Source organism: Anolis carolinensis, chromosome 3 (assembly GCF_035594765.1).
Source record: "Anolis carolinensis isolate JA03-04 chromosome 3, rAnoCar3.1.pri, whole genome shotgun sequence".
Lineage (NCBI taxonomy): Eukaryota > Metazoa > Chordata > Lepidosauria > Squamata > Dactyloidae > Anolis > Anolis carolinensis.
The window spans coordinates 170,482,174-170,508,960 of NC_085843.1; the positions used below are offsets into that span (position 1 = coordinate 170,482,174).

The 26,787-nt window shown below is 38.9% G+C and overlaps 1 protein-coding gene and 1 long non-coding RNA gene across 7 annotated transcripts in view; one reads left to right on the top strand and one right to left on the bottom strand.

Moving 5' to 3' along the window:
- Window positions 1-20,766, top strand: part of LOC134298027 (uncharacterized) — a 43,551-nt gene extending 22,785 nt beyond the window's left edge. The window contains exon 3 of the long non-coding RNA XR_010005001.1: window positions 20,332-20,766. This is a non-coding gene — a long non-coding RNA (uncharacterized LOC134298027). The remainder of the gene's footprint in view (window positions 1-20,331) is intronic.
- Window positions 1-26,787, bottom strand: part of grid1 (glutamate ionotropic receptor delta type subunit 1) — a 1,053,635-nt gene that overhangs the window by 804,307 nt on the left and 222,541 nt on the right. The gene's annotated exons all lie outside the window — the stretch shown is intronic.

Here is a 26,787-nt window from a genome sequence, read left to right on the forward strand (position 1 = left end):
CTCCTCTGAAGCTGAAAGAGTGTGACTTTCCCGAGGTCACTAAGAGGGTTTCCATGGGTGAGCAGGAATTTCAACCCTGAAAGGAGCATTTGCAGCAATGAGCTGTTTGGGGAGAACATGGCAGCTATTATTTAAACAGTTTTTTTCCATTTCTCTTTGCTTTCCATCTTCATCCCAACATTACCTTTTTAAAAAAAGGTGTTATTTTTTTCCAGCCAGAGGGCACTAATCCACATACAGGAGTATGTGAATAGATATAACGATTGGTCAGCGAATGAAAGGTAGAGAAGTATTAGGTGGTTTCTGGAGGGCTCTATGGCCCCTTCTATATTACCATATAAAATCCAGATTATCTGCATTGAAATGGATTATATGGAAGTCTAGACTCAAATAATCCAGTTCAAAGCAGATGATGATAATAATAATAATAATAATAATAATAATAATAATAATAATAATAATAATAATAATTTATTTGTAGCCCGCCCTATCTCCTCAAAGGAGTCAGGGCGGTTTCCAATTAGTAACAAAAATGGCAAACATTCAGGGCCGATAACAGACAAAACAGCAAATCAAGTCAAGAACAATGAATAAAATGGTCTCAAAATTTATAAAAACTAACTGAAAGATAATCTGGAGCCCCAATGGCGAAGTGCGTTATAGCGCTGAGCTGCTGAACTTGCAGACTGAAAGGTCCCAGGTTCAAATCCCGGGAGCGGGTCGAGCGCCCGCTGTTAGCTCCAACTCCTGCCAACCTAGCAGTTCGAAAACATGCCAATGTGAGTAGATCAATAGGTACCGCTCTGGCGGGAAGGTAACAGCGCTCCATGCAGTCATGCCGGCCACATGACCTTGGAGGTGTCTACGGACAACGCCGGCTCTTCGGCTTAGAAATGGAGATGAGCACCAGCCCCCAGAGTCAGACATGACTGAACTTAACGTCAGGGGAAACCTTTACCTTTTTACCTAACTGAAAGATTATCTGGATTATCTGATTTGATAATCTGGATTATATGGCAGTGTAGAAGGAGCCTAGGTGGTTGTTGTTGTTGTTGTTGTTGTTGTTGTTGTTGTTGTTGTTATTATTATTATTATTATTATTATTATTATTATTATTATTATTATTATTATCTTCATTTCTATCCAGCTCTTCTTATATATTTTACGTTTACATATATTTTACATTATACAAGTATGTCATGTTGTTAATATTTTTTTTAAAAAAAAGAAAGAAACATAGGCTGTCATCCTGTTGGTGAATTATGGTATAAGTTGGACTTATTGCTTGAGAACCCATTTTGGTTCTCATTTAAGAACTTAGAATACTGTTCCAATCCCAAGGACAATAGGCATCCCTTCCAAAGTTTTGCCAACTCTCCCAATTTTTGGTCCTTTTGCCCTGGTTCAATTCCAAAACTTGGAAACATTACTTTTTTAAATCTACAAATGCCAGAACCTTTCATTCAGGCCACATAGGCTGTGGGATCCTGAGAGCTGTGGTTTGAAAGCCAATTAACATTCCCAAGTCTGCTCTGTTTACAATTCCACTGTGTAAGAAATAACGCAAACTAGCCTAGAAGGCTTTAATAGTGTTTGATACAAACACTATGATGAAGAATTATTTCAAATTCTTCCAATAACATAGTTCCATAGATCTTCCCTACTAAATGCAGAAGTGATCTTGTAGCAGAGAACAGTCAGATAAACCTATCATAATTCCATCTCAGCTGATGTTACATTTTACGCATCCAGTGCAGAAATGATTTTTCTTAGGAAGTATCCTGATTACTCAATGACCTGTTTAAAAAATGGCTGTAATGCTTTGTTGTATTTGTAACATTATTGATCAGCATCTGGGGCAAACAGAACATCATGAAGAAGCTTGGATTTGAGATGACATCTGTTTTTAGAAGTTAGACTCTATAAAAATCATCTCAGCTTCTTTTAGCATGATGTACAAGCATATTCTCATTGCTGTTGTTATCTTGGGCCTAACAATATTGAAGTGTCCATTATAAACCTGTCAATAAACTCTCCCAATTATACTCCTAATATCTGATATATTTTAAAATGAACAACTCTTGTCAATAATTCCATCTAGCCTGTCTCATCTACCAAGATACTCTCTATTTGGCTTTCAGAGGAAGGGAAACAGAGCAAACTAACAGTTCTACAGATCTGCTATCAAAGGTTATTTAAAACCCATTTAAAGGCATTCCAAGGGTCTTGTTGAACCTTAGAGACTAACACTAAGTTAGTCTCTAAGATATTTATTTATTTATTTATTTGCAGTATTTATATTCTGCCCTTCTTACCCCGAAGGGGACTCAGGGCGGATTACAATGAACACATATATGGCAAACATTCAATGCCAACAGACAAACAACATACAGTATAGACAGACACAGAGGCATTTAACATTTTTCCAGCTTCACGATTCTGACCACAGGGGGAGCTGTTGCTTCACCGTCCACTAGTGGCTGTACTTCCTCATTCCTTTCCTCGTGTTTTGCTGGCAGTTTTATGGTGTTGTAAATTAGTTAAATTAGCCTCCCGCATAAAGTGTATCTAAATTTCCCTACTTGACAGATGCAACTGTCTTTTGGGGCTGCATAGGTCAACAGCAAGCCGGGCTATTTAATGGTCGGGGGCTTAACCCGACCCGGGCTTTGAACTCATGACCTCTCGGTCAGAGTAGTGATTTATTGCAGCTGGTTACTAGCCAGCTGTACCACAGCCCGGCCCAAGTTTGTACTACAAGTTTGTTTGCATACTGATATTTCAAATTAAAATGGCTGTGTCTTCCAATTCTATCCCTCCCCCTCACAACTAAAAGCATTCAGAATTAATCATTATTGGAGCACCCCATAATAACTTGTGCACAGATCCGTTTTAGCTATGTCACTTCAGCAAGGGCCCAGCTGTCACATTTTCCCATCTGTAATGGGACCATGTGGCGGCCAATCACAGCTCCTCCTCTCCTATTTGGCATCACAGTTGCATCCTGGTTTCAGTGTATTTAGTTACCTCTCCTCTAGAGTAGAAAGTAGAAACAGATTTAAGGAGGCATTAAATCCGAAGCAGAAAGGTGTGTGTGTGTGTGGGGGGGGGGGGGGGGGGAGGCAGGCAGGCAGGTCCTGCAGTGCAAATCAAGAGAAAAGAGAGGGCATTTAAAGGAAGCCCAGAGGATAGCTATAAGTCATCACATAGTTTTCCAAGGAATTTTAAGGAGGCTTCCCACTTCCCACTGGGAAGGAAGAGTGATGATTGTACAGAAGTGGAACTCTCTGCCCTGGAGTGTGGTGGAGGCTTTTAAACAAAGGCTGGATGGCCATCTGTCAGGAGTGCTATGAATGTAATTTTCCTGCTTCTTGGCAGGGGATTGGACTGGATGTGATCTCTTCCAACTCTATGTTTCTATGATTCTGTGTGTGGATTGTCCTTTTTTTTTAGTAGGGGAATGGAGAGGTCTTAGCAAATATTTTCAAATATTATGTCCATTCCTCCTGCCTATGGCCAATGGGAGTTGCAGTAAAAATAACCTAAAAGGCCACTATCGCTCTCTCCCTGACATGAACTAAAGTCCTTCAGCTAGTTTCTTTTCCCTTTCTGTTATCAAATCAACACAATTGTTTTGACTTCCTAGCAGAGCCGGCCCTAGGTATTTTTCAAGTGTAGGCGAACAGAATTTTGGCGCCCGCCCCCCCCCCCCCCCACAAACCAATCACTGAAAAATAAAAGCGTTGGACAAGTGAAAATGTTTGATAATAAGGAGGGATTAAGGAAAAGCCTATTAAACATCAAATTACATTAAGATTTTACAAATTAAGCACTAAAACATCATGTTTTACAACAAAACAACAGAAAAAGCAGTTAAATACCTTGCAGAGGCAGGCTGCAGGAGACAGGAGTTGCCTCGATGGTGCCCCCAACAAAATGGCACCACAGGCAACTGCCTAGTTGGCCTGGTGGTTGAACCGCCTCTGCTTCCTAGCTTTTCTCTGACTGGTGTAACTGCTGGGTTGCTATTAGTAGGAATTTCATCATCACCTATCCTATTGCACCACAAGACTGATGGCTATGACAATGGTGGGCAAAAATAAGTAGACCACTTTTGGGAGCTACCCCCACCCGCCATCTTTGCTTCCAAGTCAAGCCTGTGAAAAAATTGTCAAAATTGGGCCGTGTTCTCAGAGTAAAAGCTCTGCTTTGTAAATATTTTTTACTTATGCACCTGACCTTGCAACAAAATAAATCAAAAATACTGTGTAATGTACTTGCACGTGCTTCAGAGTGCTTGCTATGGCCTTTCTTTACTTTCCTCAACTACACTCATCATCTTCCATCTCTGTCTCTCTCTCCCTGTATCTCTAATTTGTTCTCCTTCTCCAACTCACCCAATTAAAAAATAAGCCCTTAAAACCATGAATGGGTTGTTAAGCTTCTCAGTAGGTCTAATTAAACTGAAGTGGGTTTATTTCTGAATAGACATGCATAGATGTGATTGCCCTGCTGGATTATTGTCATTACCATCATCATATATCATTCACGACTATCACCATCTTCATATCATGTTGATATTATGAGTAGCATTGAAATTATTGTTATTTGGGGACAGCAAGATTATTTCAAAACCCATTAAGAGTAGAGTTTGGAAAAAACTCTTTGTTTGTAAAAATTTATTTGATTGAACTAAAACCTTCTATTGTTAAAATTGCTGCTTGCAAAAGTGTTAAAAACACTATGAAAAACTTGCTCTTTTCATTTCAGGGTAGGACATGCAAAACTTCATTTCCAACCAGATAAATAGGGGTTTTTTTATTTGTTAGACTATATGCAAGGCCCTCTACATCATTTTATGTGGAGATCTTTGAAGGTTTTCAATGCCAGGATAATATACCGTATATACTCGAGTATAAGCCGACCTGAATATAAGCTGAGGCACCTAATTTTACCACAAAAAACTGGGAAAACTTATTGACTCGAGTATAAGCCGAGGGTGGGAAATACAGCAGCTACTGGTAAATTTCAAAAATAAAATTAGATACCAATAAAATTACATTAATTGAGGCATCATTGGGTTAAATGTTTTGAATATTTACTGTATTTCAAAGAAAAACAGTAAACTAACTCTATAAGTGGAAAAACAACAATAACTTTATAATAATAATCATCATCATCAACAACAACAGGTTCATTTGTACCCTGCCCTCTCTATCTCCCCCTGGGGAACTCAGGCCAGCTTCAACATAGTAACAGGCAAACATATAATGCCTACATAAACAATGCAGAGCTAGATATAGATCTATCATTATATATACTAATTTCACATGTGTATTTCCCCCGAAACCTTTGCAAATCCTCTCTCTATGTGCATTTTCCTCCTGCAATATTTCCAAGCCCAATTTATCGATGTTTATATCTATCTAGACGTGTGTGTGTGTGTGTGCGCGCACGCGCGCATGCGCGCACACACACACATTTTCCCTCTGCACTTGCAAACACGTGAGGGTAAAATTCATATAAAATTCATATATAAAATTAATGTATACATATAGGAACAGATATACAGGTACATGGAAATCTCTAGTTATCTATATTTACATAGGATTTGCAAAGACCTATAAACATATGAGGGGGAAATTCATATATTAATGTATTTGTAGGGGGAACATCTATATAAATATTTAGAAGCTTTGGAAGAAATGCAAGCAAAGTCCCCCTAAAAACAACTTTGTCCTCTTTTCTCCTGCCCTTTCCCACCTCTTTTCTTTCTCCCTTTTTCAAACTCTAAAAGTAGCCAGAAAAGGCTTTTTAAAACTTCTCTCCCCCTCCCAAAAAAGCCAACCTCATTTTTGTTTCCTTAGGAATAAAAGGAAATACACACCTTCTGTCGCTCTCTTTTCCCTCCGTCCCTCCCTTTGGAATCAAATGTTCTTGCAATAATAGTAGTAGTAGTAGTAGTAATAATAATAATAATAATAATAATAGTAATGAATCGTGCAAATTTGCAAGAATATCTTTTTTCCTTCCCCTTCTACCCATGCAATCTGGCTTGCAAGGGTTTCTCTCACACTCTCCTTTCGCTTTTGAAAACATTTGCTTCTTGTCTCTTTCAAAAAAATAAGATAACCAGCCTGGGAAGAGGGGCGAAGAAGGGAGGTTTTGGAAAAGAAAACATACTGTGGCCTCCAGGCTCCAGCTGCTGGCTTGACCTTGACCCTGACCCGAATATAAGCCCCGGAGGCTTTTTCAGCTCATAAATAAGGGCTGAAAAACTCGGCTTATCTTCGAGTATATACGGTAGTTAGATTTGTAAAGTCTTATCATACAAACAGCTCTTTGAAAGCAGCCACAAGGCCTTCAATGAAAATGAGTCTTAAACCCCTGCCATAATCAGTGCCTTCACCGAGGACTGTTCCTTGGTCTCAGGTTTGCACCTGAAATCTCAAGGCTTGGGATACTTCCTTCCCTGGCAATTGTACTTTTAAAAGAATCTGTACACTTAGAATTTGGTCTTTTATGTTTAGATTGCATACAATGCATAAGCAGCATTTTGATTCCTAAACACTTTCCACCTCTTCATCTGCCAGCTCACACTTCACGCTTCTTATACTCTACCTTCCTGTTTGCCTTCAGCTACATTTTTTTCATAAAACTCCTGTTTTTGTCCGTGCTGGGCATTAGCTCATAACCCCTTTCAAGTAGCATTAATTTTATGCTTTTATATACCACTATGCAGTCACAAGGTAATGAAATTACACGGTTGTCAGTTATGTAGCATTTTTTGGAAAAGGCTCCTGCTCCTCTAGTATAGCTCCTTATGCACATTGCTGCAGCATAATGATTGCTTTTTAAAATAAATAAATGCTGATCAGAATATGCATCTTGAATTGGTATTCCACTGCTGCTTTGTGATTATTATAAGGACAACGTCGTTTCTTGGAAGTTGTTTAATGCATGTCTAATCCTGCTGTTTCATTTGATTCTGTATCCACTGGTTCCTCCTGGGCTCTCTGCCAATGGAATTTATCCTCCTACTGACAGTTGTTTTGAAGTCTGTGCTGATGAGCAGCTTCTTGACAAAGTACTGGGAAAGTTCACTCCAAGGATAAAAGGAAAGCCTACACTGGGGAAACTGGTTTTCTATGAAGACTCAATGGCATCTCCTCCCTAATCATTTCGTTGGGATGGGGCATCATTAATTCCTCTGTGAAGGGATGCTGGGAACAGAGTGGAAAAATGATCTTTCCTCTCCCACTGTCTTCAATAAAACACTGGTTTCACAGTTGAGGTCTTAGGAGCATCAAATTGTCCTGACTTAGTGAGTATGATTAATGTGACCCTCCTTTTCATAGTTTTTGCCATCAAATCATAGCCACAAAGTATTAAATTACCACAAAATCACACAAAACACAAATGTAATACAATCAGCTGTTCTAGCCTGGGGTCAAAAATAGGCTCAAATATAGGAACCAAAAAGGAAATGCTGTCTTGCTTCAAGCTGGAGAGGAGGGCTTTATATCACTTATAGCAGAGGTCCCCAAACTTTTTAAACAGGGGGCCGGTTCACGATCCTTCGGACCGTTGGAGGGCCGGACTATAGTTGGCCACCGAGCAATAATAATAATAATAATAGTAATAAACAACAACAACAATAATAAAAAAGAGTGTTGGAAGAGACCCTTTTGGGCCATTGAGTCCAATCCCCTTCTGCCTTTGTGCACCAAAAGCACTAGCAAAGCACCCCTGACAGATGGCCACCCAGCCTCAATGTTAATGATACAGTAGAGTCTCACTTATCCAACATAAACGGGCCGACAGAACGTTGGATAAGCGAATATGTTGGATAATAAGGAGAGATTAAGGAAAAGCCTATTAAACATCAAATTAGGTTATGATTTTACAAATTAAGCACCGAAACATCATGTTATACAACAAATTTGACAGAAAAAGTAGTTCAATACACAGTAATGCTATGTAGTAATTACTATATTTATGAATTTAGCACCAAAATATCATGATGTTTTGAAAACATTGACTACAAAATTGCGTTGGATAATCCAGAACGTTGGATAAGTGAGACTCTACTGTAATAATAATAATAATAATAATAATGTGATTTTGTGACCCCTGACTTATAGCAATGGTTGGTGTTGTTTATTTATACCTCACTTTATCTCTCCTGAAGGAGATTCAAAGCGGCTTACAATTAAAAGTATGACCCCACAATTTAAAATATACAAACATTCAAACAGAATTAAACATAACAGTATTAAAATTCACAGTCAAAATCCATTAATACATTAAAAATCCCATTGGGAGGAATGAGCCTGGATACAACACTGAGCAATGTCTGCCTCCTCCAACCCGCCTGCCAAATACACAGATAGATTTCCATCAAACTCACCCTGCAGAATCGCAACCAAACCGACAAAGCTGACTAGGGCAGGAGCTCAGAAGCAGTTGATCTCTATCCATCCCTTGGGCTGAATCCGCTTTGCTTTTCCTCTGGGCTTCTCTTCTTCCAGAGGAATCAAACATCCTGTGTTTTGGTCTTCATCAACCAGAAATCCTAACAGCTGGTAAACTGGCTGGGATTCCTGAGTGTTGTAGCCAAAACACCTGGGGACCCACAGGTTGAGAACCATTGACATAGAAACATCCAGGCCCAAGGCTGCTTGCTGGTAGTGGCATACTGGAGACCTCTTTTTACCACATATTTTCTCTGACATGCCCCATCTTCTTAATCATCACCAAATCTGTCCAGGAACTGCTTTAATAGTGCCTTATAGGAAGCCCTCATCTGAGCTAGACTAGCAGCAACAATTATATCACTATTTTAAGTGTATGTTTGGAATACTCCATTAGAGCTTGCCAGGTGCTTCTACATTCAGAATCAAACCATCTGTTAATTCCCACCTTATTGGGGTTTAGTTGTTTGTTACAAACCAGTTTGGGCTTGGGATTTTTGAATAATGAATTGTTAGGCATGAAAAATGTCTATATTAGCATCTAGGATGTATTGTCGGCAAGATTTATTTATTTATTTATTTATTTATTTATTTATTTATTTATTTACAGCATTTATATTCCACCCTTCTCACCCCGAAGGGGACTCAGGGATGATCACATTGCACACATCAAGGCAAACATTCAATGCCATAACATAGAACAGAGACAAGACGCAGGCATGGGCTGGCCTCGAACTCATGACCTCTTGGTCAGAGTGATTTGTTGCAGCTGGCTTGCTATCCAGCCTGCGCCACAGCCCGGATTGCTCTCCAATATGTGAATAATGTAGTTGCCTAGGTTGACTGACCACCTTATTTTCTAATCTCCAACATGGATTCTATTTAGTTTTGAGAATTTTGAGAGGATCACGTTGGAGGTGATGTTTCGAAATTAAATAGCAGTGACAGAAAAAAATGATCACCCTTGACCAGTGGTTCTCAACCTGTTGGTCCCCAGATGTTTTGGCCTTTAACTCCCAGAAATCCTAACAGCTGGTAAACTAGCTGGGATTTCTGGGAGTTGTAAGCCAAAACACCTGGGGACCCACAGATTGAGAACCACTGCTCTTAACCCTATTATTGCAAATGTCTGGATATCAGGGAGCAGGTTGGAAGAAACTGCCATATAATCAATTGTACTAGCTCCCCTGTTAGTGACATAGTGATGTTATGTCTTTTTAAATATGTTTTTATTGTAAACACAGGTAGAATAATATCAAACCCCAAATGGTTCTGGCCCAATCTACTTGTCTGAATGTATCTCTTCCTATGAGCCAGCAAGATCCTTAAGATCATCTGGAGAGGCCCTGCTCTCGGTCCCACCTGCCTCGCAAGCGCGGCTGGTGGGAACGAGGGACAGGGCCTTCTCAGTGGTGGCTCCCCAGCTGTGGAACACCCTCCCCAGAGATATTAGACCAGTTCCAACTCTATTGGGCTTTAGAAGAGCCCTAAAAACATGACTACCCTGTTTCCCCTAAAATAAGACATCCCCAGAAAATAAGACCTAGTTGAGGTTTTGCTGAATTGCTAAATATAAGGCCTCCCTGGAATGATAAAGATGATACGGACTGACTTATGGATAAAGCACGAGGTTTTTGGACAAATTGATCTGAGCATGCATATTTTTAAAATTTATATACTGTAATTTTATACTGTATTTAATAGTTTTTAACTGATTTTATGTATTGTTGATTGATTTTGTATAGGCATCTAATTGTGCCAGTGTTGTAAGCCGCCCTGAGTCCCTTCGGGTGAGAAGGGCGGGATATAAATATTGGAAATAAATAAGTAAATAAAAATTCATCACCATTTCAATATACATATCAAGTTATATATTCTTAGTAACATTATCCTTGCTAATTCCACCTTTATCTCCCACTTAAGTTTATTGATCCCAGATTCTCTGCTTTAAACTTCATGATATGAGTCATAGAATCATAGAATAGTAGAGTTGGAAGAGACCCCATGGGCCATCCAGTCCAACCCCCTGCCAGGAAGCAGGGGGTTATCTACGCAGTCCACACTGCATAGATAATCTGGGATAAACAGAAAACCTGGGATCAGATTCTTGGATATAGGGCCTGTCTGGAAGGACCCTAAGAAGCTCAGACCTGACTTGTTTCTGATTATGTCTTGAGAAATCCTGTCAGCAGGTGTAACCTGACCATGACATCCTTCAAGGTAAACCAGAACAAAGGCAAAGTGATGTTACAGCTCTTTTGCGACTGAGAAAGTAGTTGGAAGCATATGTTTTTGTAGATTTATATCTACTTCATTAGATGCATCAGACTTAAATCTATGAAAGCTTATGCTACCCAGGACCACAGCCAGAAATTTTTTTTTGAGTTGGAGGGGTTTAAAACCTTTTTTAAGTAAATCATGAAGAATAGTTCCATAACACAAAATAATTTAGAAATCAGGCTCCATTGATAAATTTCAGTGGACACTCAAGACAGATAAACTTCAGTGGACATTCATGGGGATTTGGTTAATCAGTTAAAATTCATGAGTAAACCAGGTTTTATTTAAAACCTAAAAAAAAGTTTGGGTGGGAGGGGGGTTGAACCCCTAAATGGCTACAGCCCAACTTCTTTCTCATGGCTAATTTTGAAGGTGCCATTAGTTCCCTCTGCATATTGTTCCAGACTAACAAAGCTATGTCTTGGAACGCGACCAAAATGAAATCACTATGCCTAGACCCCCAGAGAAATTTGCATTTTACCCGTGAAGTTGACAGTCTGAACAAATCCGATGCACCTCACCCAGGGTTAAAGCAAAACTGTTTAAAGGATTTGTTCACACAGAGCTATTACATTACGCTTTCATTTATCATGTTTATACAAAGGCAGATGTTTCAGCAAAGCTTCCCATATTTCTTACTTCAAGGGAATTATTTTACGTATCAAGTTTTTGCTGTGCATGAAAGGCAACAGATTGCAATCACCAGAAATAAAAGTGTGAGTATCAACCCTGTTATGCATCCTCCCTATCTTGTTTGGTAATAATTGTGTTGGTGGCCACCATGACTAGCAATAGCTGTAGGCCTGGCCGCTGAAGTTGACCAAGTCCTGTGGCAAGAATGCCCTTTGAATCATATCCATAGGTATATAAATTTTCAACAACAGTAGCCCGTGAATGTCGAGCCCTTTATTTGTAAAGGAAAGGGGTAGCCAACAGTGCGGTCCTGAGGCTACAGGCAGCTCATCATGGCCCCTTGCTCCAGGCATCGCATTCGTATGTGCTACCATCTGCACTAATGCAGTGCCAGGAGGAGCTGCCAAATGGAAAATAAAACCTGTTCCTGTTGGCACTCACTATAGAACCAGAACTCTCTCACATTACACTCACTGCATGCTAAGATATTGTGCAACAAAAGAGTGATGGCGTTACGGTGGGGACAGGAGTCAGAACAAGGCAAATTCTAATGGCAAATTACACGGCTCAAAGGCAGGCGGTCTATGTTAGTCAAAAGTCCCCCTCACTTAGAAAACAATACGTGGATGAAGAGAGAGAAAGAGAGGAGAGAGAAGAAAGAGATGGATCAAATATTTCCAAAATATATCAATTTAACTTAGCATTCAATTTGGAGGCAAGCTGCTCAGAGGAAAGCCTCACAGAACACCTTATCTATATATATAAAAGTGTAATGAAATTTCGGCCTAGGACAAAACAATAAAACTACACATCCCAGAAACACTAAACTTGGCAGCACAACCCCTCATCCATGCCTCTACGTTCATACAACAAAAAGAAAAGAAAAATAAAGTCCTAATTAGAGGGAGAAGAATAATTGTTTTTATCCAATTGGCTAAGCTCGGCTCACTTGGTCTCCTAGCAACCCCCTCAGCCCAGGGGACAGGCACAGTTAGGCCTCACTTAGGCCTCTTCCACAGATTATCTAATTGGCACTGGATTATATGGCAGTGTAGACTCAAGGCCCTTCCACACAGCTATATAACCCATTTATAATCTTATACTAGCTGTGCCCGGCCACGCGTTGCTGTGGCGAAGTATGGTGGGGTATGAGAAATAAAGTACAGTAGAGTCTCACTTATCCAACATAAACGGGCCGGCAGAATGTTGGATAAGCGAATATGTTGGATAAGAAGGAGAGATTAAGGAGAAGCCTATTAAACATCAAATTAGGTTATGATTTTACAAATTAAGCATCATGTTATACAACAAATTTGACAGAAAAAGTAGTTCAATATGCAGTAATGTTATGTTGTAATTACTGTATTTACAAATTTAGCACCAAAATATCACGATGTATTGAAAACATAGACTACAAAAATGCGTTGGATAATCCAGAACGTTGGATAAGCGAGTGTTGGATAAGCGAGACTCTACTGTATTGAGGAATTGGTGGTAGTTAAGGTAAAGGGTAAAGGTTTTCCCCTGACATTAAGTCCAGTCATGTCTGTCGCTGGTCTTATATTATCTGCTTTTAATGGATTATCCACACTGCCATATAATCCACTTCAGTGTGCATTTCATCCAGCTGTGTAGAAGGGGCCTCATATAATCCAGTTCTAAGCAGATAATATAAGATTATAAATACAGTATAATATTATAGGAGCCCCCGGTGGCATAGTGGATTAAAGCCTTGTGACTTAGAAGTTGGGTTGCTGATCTGAAAGCTGCCAGGTTCGAATCCCACCCGGGGAGAGTGTGGATGAGCTCCCTCTGTCAACTCCAGCTCCATGCGGGGACATGAGAGAAGCCTCCCACAAGGATGGTAAAAACATCAAAACATCTGGGCATCCCCTGGGCAACGTCCTTGCAGACGGCCAATTCTCTCACACCAGAAGCAACTTGCAGTTGCTCCTGACATGAAAAAAATAAAAATAAATAAATAAATAAATATAATATATAATAATTACTGTGGTATAATAATACAGAACAATATAATCTCTAAAACCAGGACAGTAAATAAAGAACAAGACCCTGAAAAAAGGGGAATTCCAGACAGGAAACAATCAGGGTCAGCTAACACCTCCCAACAAAGGATTCCCCTAGGCGTGGCTGGGCACAGCTAGTTACTGTATATCTACTGTATACAGTATATACTATACTGTATACTGTATAGTTACTGGAGCAATCAAGGAGAACAAGCTTGAACCACTCCCTGAATGGGGTATAACTTGGGGAAAATGTTTGTAATGTTTTTGGGGGACTTACTGAATCACATGCTTCCGAACTTGCTGAGAGCCTACTATGAAGAAATCTCCAAAGAAGATGCATAAATTTAATAAGGAGGGATTAAGGAAAAGCCTATTAAACATCAAATTAGGTTATGATTTTACAAATTAAGCACCAAAACATAATGTTTTACAACAAATCTGACAGAAAAAGCAGTTCAATGCGCAGTAATGTTATGTTGTAATTACTGTATTTACAAATTTAGCACCAAAATATCGCGATACAGTAGAGTTTCACTTATCCAACGTTCTGGATTATCCAACGCATTTTTGTAGTCAATGTTTTCAATATACTGTATTTACGAATTTAGCACCAAAATATCACAATGCATTGAAAAAATTGACTACAAAAATGTGTTGGATAATCCAGAACATTGGATAAGTGAGTGTTGGATAAGTGAGACTCTTCTGTATCACGATATTTTGGTGCTAAATTCATAAATACAGTAATTACTACATAGCATTACTGCATATTGAACTACTTTTTCTGCCAAATTTGTTGTCTAACATGATGTTTTGGTGCTTCATTTGTAAAATCATATCCTAATATGATGTTTAATAGGCTTTTCCTTAATGCCTCCTTATTATCCAACATATTCATTTATCCAACATTCTGCCGGCCCGTTTATGTTGGATAAGTGAGACTCTACTGTATATTGAAAACATTGACTACAAAAATGGCTTGGATAATCCAGAGGCTTGATAAGCGAGGCTTGGATAAGTGAGACTCTACTGTATTATTACATGCATTATTTTACTCTATTATTATTAAAACGATACATAAGCACATTTACATTGAAGAAGATGAGAAAAATGATTTGATCAGAGTTGGACAGTCTTACCTTAATTTTGAGCTTTATGTAAACATTCAAAAACATTTAACCTACTGATGCCTCAATTAATGTAATTTTATTGGTATCTATTTTTATTTCTGAAATTTCCCACCCTCGGCTTATACTGGAGTCAATGTTTTCCCAGGTTTTTTGTGGTAAAAATTAGGTGCCTCGGCTTATATTCGGGTTGTCTTATACTTGAGTATATACGGTATATATCTTCTCCCATCTATAATTTACATAGCAGTATTAGTATTGCTAGTCCTGTGTTATCCAATATTCTTATTTTTTTCTAATCAAGAATAAATCATTGCTAATTGAAAAAAAACACTTTGATTTTTCTCCCTTCTGCTATACCAAATATGTAGCAATGTGTTCACTGATACAGGTTTATCAGGTCTCCATTTCCCATTCCTCTTCAGTTTCTTTTCCATTTTCTATATTATGTCAATCATAACTTACCAAAAGGTTCCTCCTATGTCTGACACCTCTTATTTAAAGCAATACAGGGTTACAGAATTTGCAACGAGTCCTATTTCATTTTTATGGATCAGTGGTTCTCAACCTGGGGTCCCCAGATGTTTTTGGCCTTCAACTCCCAGAAATCCTTACAACTGGTAAACTGGCTGGGATTTCTGGGAGATGTAGGACAAAAACACCAGGGGACTTCAGGTTGAGAACCATTGGACTAAATGAAAGCTGAGGGTTAGATCCCACCAGCTATCACAGCAGTATCATATAGAGCAGGCCTTCACAACCTCTGGCCTCCAAGGTGTTTGGATCTCCAACTCTCAGAAGCCCTAGTCAGCCTGTCAAATGGTCAGGAATTCTAGGAGCTAAAGTCCAAAACACCAACTTGTCTATATCCTTATTAAAATAAAATGCCCTGAGCTAATATGTTTCAGATGATACTGACCAATGCAGAATATAATTGAACTATTACTTCCTTTTATTTGGAAACTATGCTTCCATTAATGCGGACGGAAAAAAAAGCATGGTTGGGTAAAATTAGTCTTCTTAAAACAAAAGTCTGGTGCACTTTGCACTCCATATAAGGAGCATGTGCTATTGTTGCATACTCCAGGACAGGATAATTCATTTACGTGTTCAATTCAAGCTTCTAGTCACTAAAACAAACAAACAAAACCCACCACCCTCGTTTTAGTTTGGTTTGGAGGAAGACAAGCACTGCTATGAAGCCATGAGCTTTCTTCATACCTGCAACAAAGATTTTACTTTCTTTCTTGATTGAGTGCCAAGCAAAATATATTTGTTAATTTATCGTTGATTAGGCTTTGCTTTGGCGTATCATAACGAAAAAGCTATTTCTGCTCATTTAAATTCAGAGAATACAAATTAACAGCAATTCAGTGAGCAAGGACATTTGTAATTTATAAGGTATTTTGCAGACCCAGATTTTTTTCAAGTACATATATGGAATACATATCTTGTCCAATAGGCTCCAAATTGCTTAATCTATTAAGGCAAGAGATAGATTGATAGAGACAGAGGTAGACATGCCATATATTAGTGCTAAAATAAGCTGCTATTCAAACTGCTAGAATAAGCTTCATGATACATTTTAAGGAAGTTATAAAAGTTCCAACTTGCTGACATCTTTTTGTGCATTCCACAAAGTGAAGAAATTGCTATTGAATAAATGATGTTGCTTTTATTTATTGATTTCATTACCATATTCAGAATTTTTTGTCTATAGTGTCTGTATTATTTATTAACCGCAATTTTTCCTGTTTCAATGTGTTCCATTTCATCCTGACTTATCTGGGAATGACATATCAACAATGCTGCTCTATTTAACAGATTACAATAGTTTTCCACTCATCATTTGGTCTATATTTTTTACCAAGCTTTAGCCCTTCAGTCCCATTTTTGATGGTTTCTCTAATTTATTAATTGAAATTGAAATGCAGTTATTAGTCTCAATTATTAACTTACCCACAGAAGCAATATTTTGACTTACCAAGTTCCTATTAATTCAGTATATACTCTAGTTGGGACTAACAACTGGATCTGGGCCAAATACCGAGCCCTATTCAGTTGGCTTTCAGAATAAAATAAATGAATTCAAATAAAATATGGGGTGTCCCAAAAGTCTCCATGCATAGAAAAATAAATAATGGTACATTTTCCCTACATATGGACTTTTGAGACACCCTATAACAGAGTTTCCCAAACTGTGCTCCTCCAGAGGTTTTGGGCTTCAGCTCCCACAATTCCTAACAGCTGATAAGCTGGCTGGGTTTTCTGGGAGCTGAAGTACAGAATAGCTTGAGGAGCACAGTTTGAGAAACTCTGCTTTGTAGAAAAAAAATTAAAAATCTTCTACATTTCTAATCAATATCGAGATGTATTTTCACATATCTGGGAATTTAAAGATCACATTGTGGGATGTTTGCATATACCAGTAATAGGTAAGGAGATTCTCATCTCAGGAAATCCATTCCCTTATTCTTCTGCCAGAGTATTTCAGTGATGGTTTTGGATAGGCAGATAAAACCTCTTAATTGAATTTGTGTTGTGACTGCGCCTTCGGGGATTATGGTTGATGGTGATGGAATTCGAAGAGGAAGAAAAAACCCTCGTGATGAGGGTTCACTGGAGGAGTTGCGCAGGAAGCGACTTAGAGAGCTATATGGGGGATCTTCTGAGGAAGATTCAGATGGGGAGATGGATGCTGAGGAACAGGTGGTGGCTGGGGAAGCGGGCACTGAATGGGCACAGCCACCAGAGATGTCTGGGGATTTGGGGTCTATGGATACTTCTGAACCTGGGGTTTCTGCAGGAGCTGATCCCAATTGGGATGCTTGGAGAAGGGAGGATGGTTCTTTAAGTGTTCATGGGGCTAAGTGTGGGCAGGATGATTGGGACTCCGACGAATTGCTAGGTACTCCAGATCCACGAGCTCTAGCTGTGTGGAATTCAGACTCTGAGTAGATTTGGGACACCTGGTGTTTGGGTGTGAGTGTTTGGTCACCCAGGAGGAAGGGGAATAAAATGGGAATGTTTGGCCACTGCACTTTGCGTGTGGCAAGGTGTTGCTGAGGCGCCATTGGGATCTCTGTGCTGGACTTGGACTGTGATTCGGATCTGCTGATACCATCTTTGTGCCTTTTCATGGACCTGGTTTGGATGACTGCACCCTCTTCGGACTCTGGATTGGTATTTGACCTGGCTTCTGTCTTCGCCCTCTGACTGACTACTTCTCCCGGCTTCTGACTACTGGTTTGTCTTTCAGAATTTCTGCTGCCTCCTGACCTGACCTTGGATTCTTCTGACGACGGCTATTCATCATCCCTTTGAGGCTCTTGGCTTAGCTGCTCCGTGGAAGCAGTTTTACTGCTTTTCTAGTTTGTTTATTTTCCAGCAATTAACTCTATTTGTTTTCCAAAGCTGAATTGAAGCGTTATTTAGTTTTTTATTGAATGCCAGCATGGGAAATTAGCGTGGCTCGTTTTTGAGTTACTATTGTCCAATCTACTCTCGAAACACTGATAAGTGAAGTGTTTCAAGGATATTTCCTGTGTTTATGTTATTTTTTGGCTTATCTTCAGAATAAACTCTGTTTTGTAACTGGCGTCTGACTCTTGACAATTTGATTTTATTAATGTTACAGACCAGCTGTTAATATTTGTTCAGAAGTTACTGTGAATGTTATCAAATTGAAGTATAGGCATGTTTAAGTTTGCAAAGAATGTTTTTGACCCAAACTCCTATTATAGATTAAAAAAAATACCATTGGTACATTGTACTTCAGAAACAAAGTATTTCATTACATAAACTAGTTTGGTCCAAACCAGAGTTTCTCAAACTGTGTTCCTTCAGATGTTTTTTTAACTTCAGCTCCCATGATTCCTAACAGCTGATTATCTGGCTTGGATTTCTGGGAGTTTTTTTGTGTGTGTGTGTCAGGAGCAACCGGAGTTGCTTCTGGAGTGGGAGAATTGGCCGTCTGCAAGGACGTTGCCCAGGGGACGCCCGGATGTTTTGATGTTTTACCATCCTTGTGGGAGGCTTCTCTCATGTCCCCACATGGAGCTGGAGCTGATAGAGGGAGCTCATCCACACTCTCCCCGGGTGGGATTCGAACCTGGCAGCTTTCAGGTCAGCAACCCAACCTTCAAGTCACGAGGCTTTTATCCCCTAGGCCACTGGAGGCTCCACAAGATTTTCTGGGAGCTGAAGTAAACCTGGAGGAGCACAGTTTGAGAAACACTGGTCTAAACCACCCTATCTATATTAGATGTTAAATCTTTACCAAATCCCATGCTCCTACACTTTAAGTATAGGGGCGTGGGATTTGGTGAAGATTTAACATCTAATATAGGTAGAGTGATTTAGACCAGATCTGAGTTTTAAGCAAATAATACTAATATTACAAATGCTCCTCATATAGAGGTTATTTCCACTTTATAAACATTAGTTCTTACTTCTGTAACAATAGACTCAATGGAGACCACAATCTGAAACTATATAATCATACTTATTCCTCATTCTTATTGCAAACGTTTATGGAAAATTTTGGTTTGGATGTCCTGAAAAGAATTCACTACCAATAATGGCGTTATGCTAACTTTGGAGCTGTGACAGGGCAAAGAAAGCTGCAACCAAGTTAGATATTATATTAATTCAACTGATCCCAAATCAAATTCATACCAAAAAGTAACAATGGCAATCTACACAACTCTTTTCCAGTGTCTTTTTTACCTCTGAAAACAAGAAAAAGCTTTTACTTCAAACTCGCCTGTCTAAACAAGAAATCCTGAAGCCTCAAACAAACACAAATCATATGGAACTTGGCTGTACAAATCAGACACATGAATAACAAAGATTATAAAAGAAGGGGGAGAGATGAGTATCTTAAAAAGAACAACCGATAGAGATGAGACCCTCCATACATTAATCACATACATATATTAATATCTACTGTGTTTTCCCAAAAATAAGAGTGTCTTATATTATTTTTTGCTCCCGAAGACACACTAGGTATTATTTGCAGGTCTTATACACACTAGGTCTTATAAGCTTAGTTTCTCCATACCTCACAACCTCTGAGGATGCCTGCCATAGATGTGGGCGAAACTTCAGGAGAGAATACTTCTGGAACATGGCCATACAGCCCGGAAAACATACAACAACCCCAATTTATATAATTGTGAATATATATCGATGATATCACATTCAGCAGATAGTAAAAACAACAACTGACCTTGCATATGTTTTACAAGCCAGAAATACACAATCTTGATTGGAACGAATTGGAAGAGTCACCCACAAACAGCTTCAGCTCAGATAATCGCAGCCTCTCTGGATTTTCAATTTTCACAAGAGAGGTGCCATCTGATCTGAGAACATTAGAAACAAGAGAAAATGTCTGGACTTAACACCTTAACATCATATGGTTTCACATATCAATGTGAATGATACCTGACATCATTCACATTGCAAGTAAGTGATGCCACACTTCAGAATATTCTCTTGCAAGTCTACAACTGCTACATTGCCAATAGTATTATTTGATTCACATTCAAGTAATTGAAAACAACAGAAATGGAAACATTTTCCTTTACAGCTTCAATATCTGATTATGTTATTCACTACAAGAAATATATAGTTTCTGGAAATATAACAGATCGATTGCTTCAAAACAAAGTTGTCTGAGATGCTGATAGATAATTTAGATACAGCTTATATATAACTAAATCATATACAGACTATAAGTATTTGTATTAAATAATGTTCACATCATTTCATCCCTCTTATTAGTGTCCTCAAATGGAGTGGCCATTCAATCAAAGTGTTGCTAGAAATGAAGAAGCCTTTGAAACTAGTTATGTGAAGTCACAGTGAAAGAAAAGCCAGGCTGTTTGTCGCATCCTGCCCTCAAATGGCAGCTCACCAGCTTGTCTGTTGTTGTTTGGTCACTTTTGAAGTTTTCAACAATTTATGAAAAATACACACTAGTACAAGGTGCCAATGACTGTGCTGTGAGATGAAGGAGAATGCCAGAGGTTTCTAGACAAGGGGAATGTATGATCGTGTATAATCAAACAAAAATCAAGATCATACAGTCAGAAACAGGCAAAAAAGAAAAGCCAATATACTGGATATACACGTATCAATCCAGGTGAAGGAGAATAATCACCATGGTTCATAAAAACATTGGGGAAAACATGGGTCTAATTGCTTGCTCCAGTTAGAGCTGAGCTATTGAATCAATGGGGTTTGGGTACATTTTGATTTACCATTCAGCAGTTGAAACAATGAATCTACAATAGTTGGAGTTATCAATTGTGTTTAAGCTAAAGACAATGAACAATGGAACCTGTCCATAATTGTAGAAGGCGCCTTGCCTTTTCTTTTTGTTCCTTCAAATGGAAATCAGCATGGAAGTCCACATAGCCATAAAGGTGGGCTATGGTTTAGTGGGAAGAAAAGGACATAGAGAAATGCTGTAAGAAACTGTCAACTTGGGGAAAAAATGGATGAAGCACAGGAAGAGAGGTGAAGAAACAATGGGCCGGGCTGTGGCGCAGCTGGTTAGTAGCCAGCAGCAATAAATCACCACTGACCATGAGATCATTGATTCGATGCCCAGGCTGGATTTAAAGCTCCTAACCGTTAATAGCCTAGCTTGCTGTTGACTTAACCAGCTAGAAAGCAGATGTATCTGTAAGTAGAAAATTCTAGGCACTGTTTAATGCAGGGAGGCTAATTTAACTTAATTTATAACACCATAAAACTGCCGACGGCATGCAAAGAACATAAGTACTACCATCAAAAGGACTCGGTGTCACAGTGGATTGCTGAAGCGGCAGCTCCCCCTGTGGCCGGAATCGAGCATACCCTCATAAAGCCGGAAGCTGGAAAAATGTTAAATAGCCTCCATTTGTCTGACTGTATATGTCGTATATTTGATAATGGCATTGAATGTTTGTCATGTATATGTGCATTGTAATCCACCCTGAGTCCTCTTTAGGGTGAGAAGGTCAGATTATAAATACTATAAATGAATGAATGAATGGTTCAGCAAGAGAGATTTGGAAAAGAACAATTCAAAGACACAGAGAAAAAAAGATGAGTTGGTGTGATGTGTAAGGTATGAAAGGCAAATCAGTCAATGGATCAAGACAATGGCTGGGGAATGGAGGGAGGAAGTAAGACATAGCTAGCAAAACATAACCAACAGTGAACACTGAATGGAAACTATGTTTGATGTTTACTCATTAACTCATCTATAGTGAGCTGAGAAAATCATGACAATGATGCTTCCTTACACATTCCCATCACTTGAGCGGCATCATTTCTAGTAGAACAGTTGAAATTATCAACATCGCAGATCAACACTGAGAGCAGAAAATGTATTTTTTTCCCTTTGCCAAAATGCTTATTTTCAAGCACTGCTATATAGTTTGAAAGGCAATTTCCAAAACTACTAACCAAATGGCCAATTCCACACAGCTAAAAATAATCATAAAAGTGCACAATATTTTGCTTAAGCCATCAATAAAGCTTGCTATTCTATCATGCCAGAGATATATGATTATATGAGCTTAATTGACATAATGCTAAACAAATTTTCTTATGATCCAGATGCCACCACATCCATGCTCTATATAATGCCTTTCTATTTTCCCTTCCTCAAGCAATATCCCAGTTCTTTTGGTTCCCGGGTTCCTTTCCATGTTCTTCTTTGTTTAAGCAAAATTTTGCTCTGCTTTGCCTGCAAATGGAAGTATATTTCCCACACCGCATCCCTGTTTAACTCTGAACAACTGTTGTTTGCTTCAGAGGGTAACAGCTAACTGACAGCACTTTTCTTGTTATTTTACTTGTTAATTATCTGCAAGCATTGCCCACATATTTCTACTTCCCAATAGAAATGTACATACTGTGAAATGCTGAATTAATTATACATCAGACTATATTGTTATTAGTCACGTTAACCAGCATGGCACACATGCTAAAATGTATTTGGATCCAGCATGCTGAGAAGTACACTGTACTATGAAAAAAAAATCGGGAAGGGGAGAGTTTCACCCCATACAATACACTACTTTTCCTTAGCAATTTTGATGAATAATACTCTGCATTTATAGAAACAGGGGGTAAATAAATACAAAAGACAGTCCATAGGAAAAAGTCAACCAAAGGGTGAATGGTATAACTTGACTTCAGCAAAATATGTATCAGAGGGTGTGAATGTTATCTTTCTGGAACAATCCTTCAGCTAGTAAATATGTTGTCTGGAATATTCTGAAAGGTGTCTCATCAAAAAGTATTGTCCTAAGTATCTATTTATCTACCAGTCTACCTAGGGTGAGGTAACCATTAGTCCGATTCGGTAAAATCAGGAAGACTACAGGCAAGCTTTTATTTTTATTTGCTACTAGCTTGGGTACCCAGCATTGCCCAGGTTATTAGAAGCCATTTTTTATTTATTTTACAAAATGCACAAGGTTGTGTGTGTACTACAACTCACACCATGCCAGATTAACCGCCTGAAACTCTATCAATACTTAGTTTGGGCAAATGTGCTCTAGATGCATCATTGGCAGGGTTCAGATGAATCACAACTCCCACCATGGTGGTTCAGCCTGTATGTTCAATTGGTCATGGGGATTCTGTTTGCCAAGTTAGGTCCAGATCCATCATTGGTGTGGTTCGGAGTGTTCTTTGATTGCAGGTGAACTATACATCCCAGTACCTACAGCTAAAAAATGTCAAGGTCAATTCCACCAGTATTCAAATTTGAGCATATTGGGTATGTGTGCCAAATTTGGTGCAGATCCATTGTTGTTTGCATTCACAGCGCTCTCTGGAGCTAGGTGAACTATAATTTCTATAAATCAAAGTGAATTTTCCCCAAAGCCCTTCTGCATTTTTTGTTGGTCATGGCGATTCTGAGTGCTAAGTTAGGTCCAGGGCCATCACTGGTAGGGCCCAGAGTGCTTTTTGATTGCAAGTGAACTATAAATCCCAGTACTGACAATGGAGTTAAATCAAGGTGAATTCCCCCCAAACCTCTGCAGTATTTTTCTTTGGTCATGGAGATGCTGTGTGCCAAATGTGGCCCAGATCAATTGTCATTGGGGTCATGGTGCTCTGACTTGATGCAGAGTGAACTACAACTTCCATCATGTGGAGTAAATCCCCAAACTCCTCCATTATGTTTAGTTGCTGCTCAGTTCCGCTCTGTTTGTTATGCAGGCAGAGTTGAAAAGCGTAGGAAAGGGTTAAGGGAGAGGTAGTGGGCAGGATCATGCAAATTCCACACCAATGGAGAGAGTAAGAAACACTGGGATGTTTGCGGTGGAGGAAACACATAAAATCTAGGATGAAATTGTCCATGAATGAAAGCATTCCTTGGGTGGCGGGGTGTAGTGTTTGGGGAGGACAATGGCAGGGTTTGGGCTACATGTTCATGGCACTCACTATAACCTGAAATATCACTGGTGGGGGTGCTTTTGTTGGCTCCTCAGCACTGTGGATTATAGCTTTTTGTGGAAGCGGGAGCCTGTCTGTTGAAGTGGGCACCCCAGCGACATACACACATACGTATTTTCACTTTTATTATGTGCATTAGGCTTGTGTAAGTCAAAATAAATGGGGTAATTCAACAAAGTTTATGAAGGTTCCTCAAGACTCTTGGTTATACATATATATTTATATACATCCAATGGTAAATTAGATGGAGTAAAGCATAAGTATTGCTTTGCTAATAAGAAATCAATTCAACAGGTCTACTGTATTAGAATTAGTAATTGGGTTTAACAAATCACATGGTGAGTTCTTGAGCTTGATTACAAGACAGTTGATTCTGGCAATGACTACAGTGGAAGATACAGCTATTTAACATCTGGAGATATCTCCTGAAGTCCTGAAGAATTCTCACTAAAATATCCCACAATTACCTTCTTGTCTCACCACCTCTGCCACCCACAGCAACCAGAAAAAAACATATGTTATATCCTGACATTGTTACATATTTAAAATATTTACATCCCAGTTTTTCAAGTGGAGATACAACAAAATATTAGCAATTTGGTAAACAAAAGATCTTTTTTTGGAAAAAAAGTAGAAGCAATTACTGAAAAAAAAATAGTGTGCTCCAATGGCTGTTTTTTTAAAGATGATGACATGGAAACTAAATAGCTCTTCCCCTCCCAACACAAACTATGGTTTTGTTATCGTGCTTGCAGCCCCTCTTTGTGGGCAGCTAGATATCCGTTGGTCTTAGTTTCTTCCTGATGTTAGTGGTGAGAGGAAGGCATTCACTGATTGTACTATCTATTATTATTATATTATTTTATGACACAGCCAAACAAGATAGATATGCTGGATTTTGTATCACAAAATCACAAGTCGAATGCTTCCCAAGTGTCTAGGACTCTGTGATTGGGCACAGATCCCAGTTATTATTATTATTATTATTATTATTATTATTATTATTATTATTATCATTATTAGTCTCCTTGTGGCTCAAAGTGGAGTATAACATAGTTAAAATGCTTCATAAAACATCATTTGAAATACATATATTTAAATACATGGAATAAATTAAAATACAGCAAACATAGAACATGAATTTAAACCTCAGACTTAGAAGGAATTTGACACAAGGAACATGAGAACAGCCATGTTGGATCATAAAAAAGACCTATATTATCCAGCACTGGGTTCTCAGCAAGGTGCTGGGGATTTCTCAGAAGATAATGGGGATGATGGGTTTCCTACTGAGGAGTCTATGTGTGATCAGGATGAATTGCAGGCCTTAGATCAGAATGAAGTGCAGACAGAAAATGTTTCAAATTCCATTGTCCATTCCTTAGCAACATGGGAGAAGTCAATTTCTCATGAGAATTGGCCTTCAACTGATCTGGAGTTTTCCCACAGTATCAGATTAGGTCTCCGCATGGATGGAGTGAAGGATAGATTAATGAGGCACTTAGAGAGGCTCTGTGAGAAGTTCTCAAAATCCAGATGTCAAAGGCATGATCTCATGGCTTCTTGTTCAGGCTTGAACTTCAATTGAATGATGTTTACTTGGTGCCTCAGGGCAGACAACATTGCCAAAAGATTCAGGTTCCTGTTTTAGCTCTCAAGTTCATGATTCAAGTCTCCTGTCTTACCTATGTTGCTGAAAGAGTTTTGCCTTGTAAAAAGTTTCTGCTGTCATACTTATGGATTTATCCCTGTGATCCTGATTTCCTTGATTGCATGTGCCTTGCCATTTTTGAACTATTGTTCTTTTTTATTTGGACTACTGCTGTTTTATAGCTCCTTTTCTACTGCTCTTTTGGAAAATGCCCTATTTTCCCTTTGTACATGCTTTTCCTAGTAAACTGCTGTAGATAGTACTACTGGACTCTGGTCTGGTGCCAGGTCAAATGGTGTCTCAAGGCTAGAGTGCAACAGCAACCAAGTAGATACCCACAAGAAACATGCAGCAGGACATGTATAATACACCACCTTCCCACTTATTTTCCATGATAAGTGGTACTGAGAAGCACAATCCAACTCTTGAGAGAGTGTACAGTCATGTTGCCTAGGGGTTGTGATACATTTATATCTATGTTCTAAGTGTTTTTCCAATGCCTGCCAAAGAAACTAAATGGAACTGTGTTAAGTATAGGCCGACAATGTTGGAGCTCATGAACTCCATCATAAAGATATAATAAATTTATTCTGTATCACCATCATTATCATTATCTATCGAAAGTTCTGTTCATTGTCTGTGGACAGAGTTCAGTACCTCAGACAGCTCCTTTAAAGTCTGAAATAAAAGCTATGCCCTGGATATGAAAGCTACTCACCACTACTGGAGATACTGCATCAACTGTAGTAACTATTACAGAAGAAATGAGAATCATCCTTACTTTTTGTGATTTCTCCCCAGACAGAGGAAAACAGGAGCAAAATAAACTATTGACTATTTAGGTGGCTGATGCAGAGAACTTAGCTTGCCTCAGTCTTGCCATCGTGTAGCTGACCACACAAATAATATTACATCATTTGTAACCTTGCAGACATCATAAATACATACTAATTGACCTCACAATGGACCATGTTGCCTTTTGAAATTAACCATAGGGCCACAGGCAGTTTAACTACAGTATGGTTTTAATGCTAGTCATAAGTGGTTTTTTGTAAGCTACATCAGAACTCAAGTTCCCTTTCTAATAAACTTAAATACTGCAAGACGAAGAAGGCATAGGAAGA